Genomic DNA, 9,749 nt, shown 5'->3' on the forward strand with positions numbered 1-9,749 from the left:
ATTAAGTGGTACAGTGGATAGAGCCCTGGGTCTGGTGTAAGAAAGACCTTAGTTCAAATTCAATCTCACTTATTAACTGTGTGATTGTAAACAAGTCACTTCATCTGTAAAATGGAGATAATAATAGCACCCACCTCCCAGGGTTGTTGTGAGGATCAAATGAGATAATTGTAAAGTACTTAGCACAGTGCCTGGCACATAGTAAGAGCTATATAAATGTTAGCTATTATTATTACTAACTGAACATACCTATTAAAAGCTTTCCTTGGTAAGAGAAAAGTATAATCAAGAAAACAAACTGACACACTAGTCATGTTTGAAAATGTCTATCTCATTCTGTACATCTCTAGTCTGTCACCTTTCTTCCAAGAGATGAGAAGAAAGCATGAATTTTCTAAGCACTTTGTAGATAAAAATGAGTCCTTGTACTGTCCCAAGAGACAGTCGTTACATCATCACTGGATTATGGATGAGAAATGGGGCACTTTAAAGGCTTATGTAACTAATGGTGACACCATGAGTCACAGTCTAAACTGAAGCTATCACAAGTTGGGGGCAGGGCTGATGCCTTTGCATTAGGCCTAATTTTTTTAAATTAATTTATTTTGATTTATCAACAATCACTTCCTAAGCGTTTGAGTTTTACATTTTTCTCCCCCTCCCTCCCCAAGATGGGGCACAATCTGATATAGGCTATACATAAACATTCCTATTAAACATATTTTCACATTAGTGATACTGTAAGGAAGAATTAGAACCAATAGGAGGAACCACCAGAAAGAGGAAACAAAACACAACAGAAGAAAAAAATAGCAAATAATATGCTTCGATCTGCATTCAAACTCCATAGTTCTTTCTTTGGATGTGGATAGCATTTTCCATCATGAGGCCTTTGGAGATGTCTTAGATCCTTGCATTGCTGAGAAGAGCTAAGTCTATCAAAGTCAGTCATCACACAATGTGGCTGTTATAGTGTACAACATTCTCCTGGTTCTGCTCACTTCACTCAGCATCAGTCCATACAAGTCTTTCCAGGTTTTTCTGAAGTCAGCCTGTTCATCATTTCTTATAGCACTGTAGTATTCCCTTACATTCATATACCACAACTTGTTCAGCCATTCTCCAATTGATGGGCATCCCCTCAATTTCCAATTCTTTGCCACTGCAAAAAGAGCTGCTATAAATATTTTTGTACATGTGGGTCCTTTTCCCATTTGTATGATCCTTTTAGGACACAGCCCTAAAAATGCTATTGCTGGGTCAAAGGGCATTAGGCCTAATTTAGGGAGAGGTAAACAAGTGTGGTAGAAAAATGCATTGGACTTAAGATTCAGAAGACAAGAGTTCAAATCACAGCTTGGCTATTATTCAATTAATCTTGAGAAAGTCATCTAATCTCTTAGAGTCTTTAGTTTCTTTATTTGTAAAATGGATATAATTGTAACATTTGCTACTTATCTCACAGGGTCTGGAAAGCAGTTTGCAAACTGTGAAATGATAAAGAAAATGGAATTGTTGTTTCTGGGAAGCAGCATGGTACAGGTGGGAAAAATGCTGGATTTGGAGACAGAGATCTCGTTCAGATCTTGAGTCTGCCATTTTTTAATTTTGTAATCTTGGGAAGTTCCATAATTTCATTGGACCTCAGTTTCCCAAACAGTAAAATGAGTATTTTCAGTAGATGACCTGTTTGTTACATTATTGATATCTAATTTTTTTTTGTCCTACTTTCAGATCCATATCCCATTAGAAGTACAGGGATGATACCTCTCTGTGATTAGAGGTGTTCAATAGTCCCCCAGGGAGAGAACCCTCCTTGGGACTCCTAATCCAGGACAGTAAACAAAATTCTAATCAAGACAGAATTCACAGAGTAACCAAATCCCAGGGTCAGAGGAGTATCAGGAGGAGATGGTAGCAGTAGTCCAAGGCCAGGATTATTAATACTGAGGACATCAGGATAACTCATGAGAGAAGGGAGCAGCAGTGATTGCCAAAGTAATGGCATACAACTCCTCCACACAATATAATATTATATTATGGCAGCTATGCGTTAATCATACCTCCTGTTTTCTTTGCCGTATTACTCTGGGCCTGAACGGTTACATAAAAAGCAGTGTGTGTGTGTGTGTGTGTGTGTGTGTGTATTTGGGGATCATAAGTGATATCTCAAGTATGGGGAAAGGGCCCATTTCTTCAAAGAAGTTGGAGACTTTGGGTATGGAATACTGTATATAATGTCAGAGTTTTAGATGTTGATTAATTTTGCTGAACTGTTTTTCTACTCTTTCTGATTCTTTGTTATAACAGACAACTCTTTGGAAGGGAGAGGAGGAAGAGATACATTGGGAAAAGTAGGTGATGTGAAAACAAAAGATGTCAATAAAAATTTAATTAAAAAAAAGAATGAGGGAAATTATTTTCCTAATTCCTTCCCCAGTTATGGGACTCCTCTGCCTGTGTTTTTGTGGATGTTGACCCCTCCCACACTGGAATCAAGAGAGTAGGGCAAGAAGATCAATGCTGTTTACTTGGCTATACTATGAAACAGTGCTGTATAGGAACCTTAAAAAGCACAGGTGTGTTGATAGATTTTGTTCACCTGCTTTGTTGTTTTTTAATCTTTGTTATAAGAGTAGGGAAGGTGAGAGGGACATATTTGGAAATAAATGTGATGTAAAAGCAAAATACATCAATAGAAGTTAAAAAAAGAAATCAGATATGATGACGCAAAAATCATGCCAGTGAGTTAAGCAGCCATGATCCCTGCCCCCAGTGTATTCATTGCAATGTTTAGAGCAGGAATGGACAACCTGTAGCCTCGAGGTCACATGGGGCCCTCTAGGTTCTAATGTCCTTTGACTGAACCCAAACTTCACAGAACAAATCCCCTTAATAAAAGGATTTGTTCTGTAAAACTTGGACTCAGTCAAAAGGTTGTACTCAAGGACCTAGAGGGCCCCATGTGACCTCAAAGCTGCAGGTTCCCCACCCCTGGTTTAGAGAGTCAGGGCATTATAACAGAAAGACATTGAACTAGAATCAAAAGATCTGGTTCCTAGTTCCCACTACATGCTTTGTAAGAAATAAACAAACAACAGTGAGTGGGACAGGGACAGGACCTGTGATTTTGTCAATTAGAGAACTCTCAGATGAGGAAATTCCCTTTACCAATGCACGTTGGAACCTTCTTTACAATTTATAGCCTTAGAGACTTAACTTTGTTGTTTGTCCTTCATTTCTGAAGAGGACCAGTGACATCATAGGGTGATGTCTTGACTTGGGAGTTAATTGGATTTAAATGAGATAGAGTTGCACAAAGTCATCAGCCTCACTCCCTCTTTCAGACTCATCAAAGCCCAGTGGCAAGACAAAAGTCAAGATGACTGGTGATGGCCCAGGATGCAGTGGATGACCTTCACATCTTCAATGTCTGACCAAGCTCTATGCACTCTATGAAGCATCTACTTCAGCTGCCTTCATGGCCTTTGAGACAAATTGTTCCCCTCCACCCATTCCACAGGGGGAGGTTTTCACATGCTCGGGGAGTAGACATCCCCTAACTCACCAATGGGTCTGAGGTCTTTCAGTTTCTTCCAACCTGCTTTAGTCCATCTGCCAAGACAGTTTTACTGGGGTCTGGCCACTGATCATGCTATAGCTTTTTGGAGCCACAGGTGAAAGGATTCATGACAGGTGGACACCAGAAGTGTTACTAAAGTTCACTGACTTAACCATCATTATTTTGAGTCCTTCTCCACACCTTTTTGAAGTCCCATCTTTTCATCTGGGAAGCCTAAGCCAAATAGATTGCCAGCTGGAAGATTCTTTTTTCATGAACTGTAGCATACTGGTTTCTTTCTTCCATCAAGGAATGGGAGGGTCCCCCAAGGGACCACTCAGGGTTTATCACAATCACTCTAAAGTATGAGAAAGTCCTTTCAACACTGGGATACCATAAAAGCAGCCAGGAGGATCAACATCCCCAAAGGCCCAAGCAATGAATCACCTTGTCCTTTGAGTCCCTGAAAGTTTCAAAGAGATGCCTTGGGGGCATGCTCCTTGGGCTAGCCTCTATAGGCTCATTCAGCCTTGCTATACTAGTAACACTGTCAGGAAGAAAGAGAGAGAGAGAGAGACAGAGAGACAGAGAGAGAGACAGACAGACAGACAGACAGGGAGACAGAGAGAGAGACAGACAGAGAGAGAGAGAGAGAGGAAGAAAGGGGAAGGGAGAAGGAAAGGAAAAGAAAGAAAGCAAACAAGGAAGGAAGAAAAAAAGAAGAAAGAATAAAATAAAGAAAAAAAGAAAAGAAAGGAAGAAAGAAAGAAAAGAAGGAAGGAAGGAAAGAAGGAAGATGGGTAGTCTGGCACACTCTGTTCTTGGCTTCCTTTTTTTTTGTGGTTCACTGGTCATTCCTTAATAATACGTTCCAGGATTTTACCAAGGATGGCTTATTTTTCACCAAGGCTAACAGGTTCTGCTCTTCTCAGTTTTTAGAACATGTGCAAAGTAAATACCAGAAGAACATTGGTTGAAATACTTCCAGAGTGAAAATCACTGCCTTGCAACACACCCCTCCTTTCCACTTCCTTGCATGTCTCTACTAGGAAAGTCAGACTGGAGACAAATACAGAATTGGGCGATGGCAGAAAAACTGGAGGACATTTTAGAAAGCTTTGTGGTTTCCCCTCAATGAAGCAGTCAGGCACAGAGGACATCAAATCTATCTTCTTCTAGCACTTCTTGTCTCGGCTCAAGCTTCCCCTTTTTTGTTCTTGGAAACCCTTGGCTCCTTCCGGCAGCTCACAGCTGGAACCTTCCTGACACCGAAAGGGTGAGGGTTACACAGAGCTGCCAGAGTTCAAGTACATCAGAGTCTTCAATCTGGCATGGCAGGAGCAAGGAGAGTACACCTGCTGATGGATGTGGCAGTGGTGCCCTTGTCCTAGCAGCCATTTTCTTCCCCCTTTCATCTATTCCCCAGTACTCTTTTGGAAAACTTTCACCTTTACTTTTGTGTGTGAGAAAATCAAAGCTCAGAGATGTAAAATTATTTATTCAAAGTTCCACACATAATCATTGGCACTTATTAAGTAAGGGCATCATATGTTAGAGACAATAAAAATGAGATAATTTAAAGAAACGATGGATCTTAAAGATCCATCCATTTGGCAGGAGTACACTGACCTTAGGGGATTGTTCTCCAACTATAAAATGGGCATAAAGATAATACCTACCTCAAAGGATTTTGTGAGGATCAAATGAGATAATATTTGTGAAGTGGTTAACATAGTGCCTGGCACATAGTAGGTGCTTTATAAATGTTTGTCCCCTTTCCCTATCTGTTGCCCTAGGCAGTAGCATTCATGAAAGTCTCATTAATTTACATGCACATTAATTTGAGATGTAAAGAGCTGCCCAAATCAACATCTCACAAATCAGCACAAACTTTTTATTAAACCGAACATGATTTTTTAAATTAAATCTAAACACAAATATTCAAGTGAGATTGTAAGTCAATGCCATTATTAACATAGACATTTATGGCATAAAAGAGAGTGCCCTTGGAGTCAGGAAGACTTGTCTTCATGTTCTGCCTCTTATACATACTGGTTACTAACTACCTTTGTCTATTTTGTCTTACTACCTATCTGTCTGATGACAGATTTGAACTCAAGTCTTCTTGATTCCAGGCCCAGCTCTAGAACCTGAGTCACACTGCCTTTTCTCTATCATCTATCCACTCATCCACTCATCCATCCATCCATCCATCCATCCATCCATCCATCCATCCATCCATACATCTATCGATCTATCTATCCATCTCTCTCTCTCTCTCTCTCTCTCTCTCTCTCTCTCTCTCTCTCTGTCTCTCCCTATCATCTACCTATCTCCATATCTGTTCAGGTTATTGGAAGGAAAATAAAAATATGTTTTGGGGAATATTTTGTGGGATGATAATTCATGTAGTTCATTGCTCGATTTCCTTAAAGATCAACTAGAATAACATTTTTAATAAGAGATGTAGCCAAATATAAGTTTTACAAACATTATTATCATTAGAAGATTGCTATTTAAAATATAAGTTTTAGAAATGTCATTATCATTAGGGGGTATTTATTGTTGTTAATTTATAAAGCAAATATAAGTTTTATCAATGTCATTATCATTAGAATGTTGTTCTTTAAAAAAAGGAAAGAAAAAAAATCCTCACTTCTGGAACATCTATGAATGTTTCATGAATACAAATCCTTTCTGAGATAGGCAATTTCTCCTCTTACAAAGATTTATAGGATCATGGAACAGCAGATCTCCTAATAAGTTCCTTATATACATTTTAAGCCAGGGTCCTGAATTCCAAATCTCATTCTCAGATACCCTTTCCTTAACTAGCTCTTTGCTTCCCAAATCTGTCTTTCAACTGAAATTCTCACCTTTAATCAGCAGAAGTGATAAAAAAAAAAGACCTGTGAGGTTAAGTTTCTTCAACTGGACTGAATAATTGTTCTAGGAATTGGTAGTAGTTCCTACTCTCTCCTACAACTCTTAGGAAGTAGCCTGTCATGTCCCAGATACATGCCCAAAAAGACAACGGACCTTTATATTGTCCAATCATGCATGCTCAAAACTATTTTTGAATGGTTCCAGGGACAAAATCCACTAGTGAACATATAAGAAAACAGAAAAGAGTCCACCAAAATCTGAAGGGGCCAAAAGTCAAGTGCATACCAAGTCCTTTGGGCTTTGTGCCACAATGCTAGCCAACAGTTGGGCAAATCATTCTGAACCCATGATTCAGCATTTCCTGTGTACCCTGCTCCATTCTGGTCAGCTTGGGCAGAGAAAACACACGGCTGCCTCCAGTTTCTGTGGTCATATTGATTGGTTGCTCCAGTGTGAAAGCTGTGCCTTCCTGGAGGTGACTGTAGTTTTCCCATTTTATTAAGTTCAATGAAAGTTGTTACATGAAGTTGTTGGAGGAGCTGAGGTTCTGCCCTGATATGACCTAGAACCCATCCACTTCAGGGCATTGCAGAAAATTCAATTTACCAGTGTTTCATCCTTTGATGTTCAAATTCATGTGTTTTTAAAATAAACATACTTGTTATTAATGAAGTTCTGTGCATGATCTCAAAATGAAAGATACTGTTATTTAAGAAACTTTTCTAATATATTCCATTATTCTTTTAAAAATACTTTTCCCCTTGAGGATTACACAGGACTTAGTTTACTTTGGACAAATAACAAAAGCTTAGAATTTAGCTCAAAAGCATAAGATGAAAAAAATAGTCTTGTTAATTATTATAAGACTATAGGCATTAAATTATTATACAAAATGAATAGTCATGTTCTTAGCAATAATATTACCAATGAAAATGGAATATGTAGCAAATTCTTAACTATAAGGAATGCTATAGGATAAAGGATGTCTAGGATATTCTTATTTGTACCATTAGAATGTAATGATGTGCAGAGATAATCCCAACGTCAGTTCTTGAGTGGGGCAGTGGTGAGGATGGAAATCTTTAGTTTCCCAAATGCAGAGGCACAAACAAACCAAATCAACACAGTTAATGTTTCATCATTAGAATTAAATTCTTGGGTTTGAAAAGTAAGTGCATTTGAAGTTAGGGTTGAAAAATACAATTCATTCAGTCTCTTGCTATGTCAGAGCTCGCTACCAATCACTTTCTCCTTCTTGTCAAGTGTCAAGTAATAGAAGTCAAAGATAGTCAAAGACGTCACGGATGATGTTTGGTATTTTTTCTGTAAATCTTCATTCTGACCTTGACACATAGATATCTAGGATCAAACATCAGGCCTCATATGCAACTTGAATGAACATGTACTGGCTTGTATTTGACTTCTTTTGGTATTTAAGTATTTAAGACAGTCCTCTTACTGCTAGATTAGTATAGAACCTTAAGAAATAGAATGTTGTACTAGAGTAAGAAATCTGGGATTCATAAGAAAATAATCCAACAAAAGAAGGGGGATAAAAGAACAGGCTTAAACATGAAGCAATGAGATTTTAGACAAATAAGACTTTATTAGCTTTATTGTTATTACACTTAACTCTAAAGCTCAGGAGACAATATTTCCACTTAAATATGTTGTCAAAAATGTTCAAGAATTTCTGAAATAAAGATAATTCCTGAGAATTATATAAGAAAGACACAATATAAGTGGAATTAAGATAAAATGTCTAAAGTATTTTTGAAACCTTAAAGAGCTTTATAAATGCTGATGCTAATTATTGTTGTCAGTATGGGAACTCCTGATGTAGAAACGCCCTTCACCAATGCATATGGGTAGCTCACATGGAATTTATATTGTCCTAGAATATTCAGAGGTTAAATGGCTTGCCCAGGGTTACACAGCTAGGAGCTTTCACAAGTAGGTCTTGAACTGAGGTCATCCTAAGTTCCAGGCTGGCCCTAAATCCACTGATCAACCCAGCCACTAGACTGCCTCATTGACTGTCTGGCCAAGCTACTAAAATAAGTGAGCAAACTATTCTCTGTCTATCCTAGAGTATTTCCTCCAGCTGGGCTGGTGTCTTTCCAGTAGTGAATCCCTAGAGATGCTTCTTAGCCCTGGCCAGCTCTGAAAATCCCACTTCCTTCCACCTGCAAGGCCCTCCCTGAGTTATCAGCAGAGCATCTCCCTTTGGGAACCTTTCTACCATCCTTCCTTTTATCTTGGGTCCCACTTACCCAGATCTCCAGCGGGAGGAAAGAGTTTTCTAACTTCTGCTCTAGTCTGTTCTTCTAGTAGTCCCTAAAATAAATGCATAACCCCTTTTCAGGTTTTCTAAGAGTATTTGCCATTAATAGTTACAAGTAAATTGAAGGGGGGGAGTTAAAAATCCCAAAGAAAAATGTAAGATTATAAAAATGACCACGTCATTTTAGAAGTAGACTGTGGGACCACAGAGAGCTGGAAGGGACTTTAGAATCTGTCTAGTTTCACTCCTCTCAATTTATAGGTAAAACTGAGACCCAGGGAGATAAGAGTTGGAGGTGCCTATGGGACACCCAGTTGGAAATGTGTAACATATAGCTGGGACCAAAGCTTAGGAGAGAAGTTAGAGTTCAACATATGGAGCTAGGAATTGTCAGCATGGGGATGATCTTTAGAGTCATGATTTGATGGGAGATGATGAGATCATCACATGAAAGGGAGTAGAGAGAAGAGAAGCCCCAGGACAGAACCTAGAAGCACATTCAAGTTTAAGAGGAGGTGACTCCAGAATACAATACCTAAAAAAAGGTGCCAGGAACCCCAGGAAGCCTTGGTTAGGAACATTAATGATGACTCATCAAAGAAGCCTGAAAAACAGGATTGGCATAGGTAGGAGCAAAACAAGGAGGGAGTGCAGATGCTGAGAGAGAAGAGACTATTCTGGAAAAGGGGGTTGGTCAGCCATGTCAGAGAGGTCAATAAAAATGAAGACTGGAAAGAAAAGGCATTCAGGTCAGTCAATTAAGAGATTTTTGGTAAAGTTGGAGAAGGCAGTTTCAGATAAATGAAGGGAAAGGGGCTGAGAAATGAGCAGAAGGAGAAGTGGCATCAAACTCAGATGACTTTTCCTAGGAGTTTGCCTTCAAAAAGGAGAAGAGATATAGGCTGATAGCTTGAGGGTATCTATAACTCTGATCTTCAATGAAAGTTTCAACAGAGCCAGGTCTTGAAATGGCTCCCCTTCTTCCCTGACACCTTTTCTTATATGTTGTGTCCTGGA

Source organism: Vombatus ursinus, unplaced genomic scaffold (genome assembly GCF_900497805.2).
Source record: "Vombatus ursinus unplaced genomic scaffold, bare-nosed wombat genome assembly UNPS02014772.1, whole genome shotgun sequence".
Lineage (NCBI taxonomy): Eukaryota > Metazoa > Chordata > Mammalia > Diprotodontia > Vombatidae > Vombatus > Vombatus ursinus.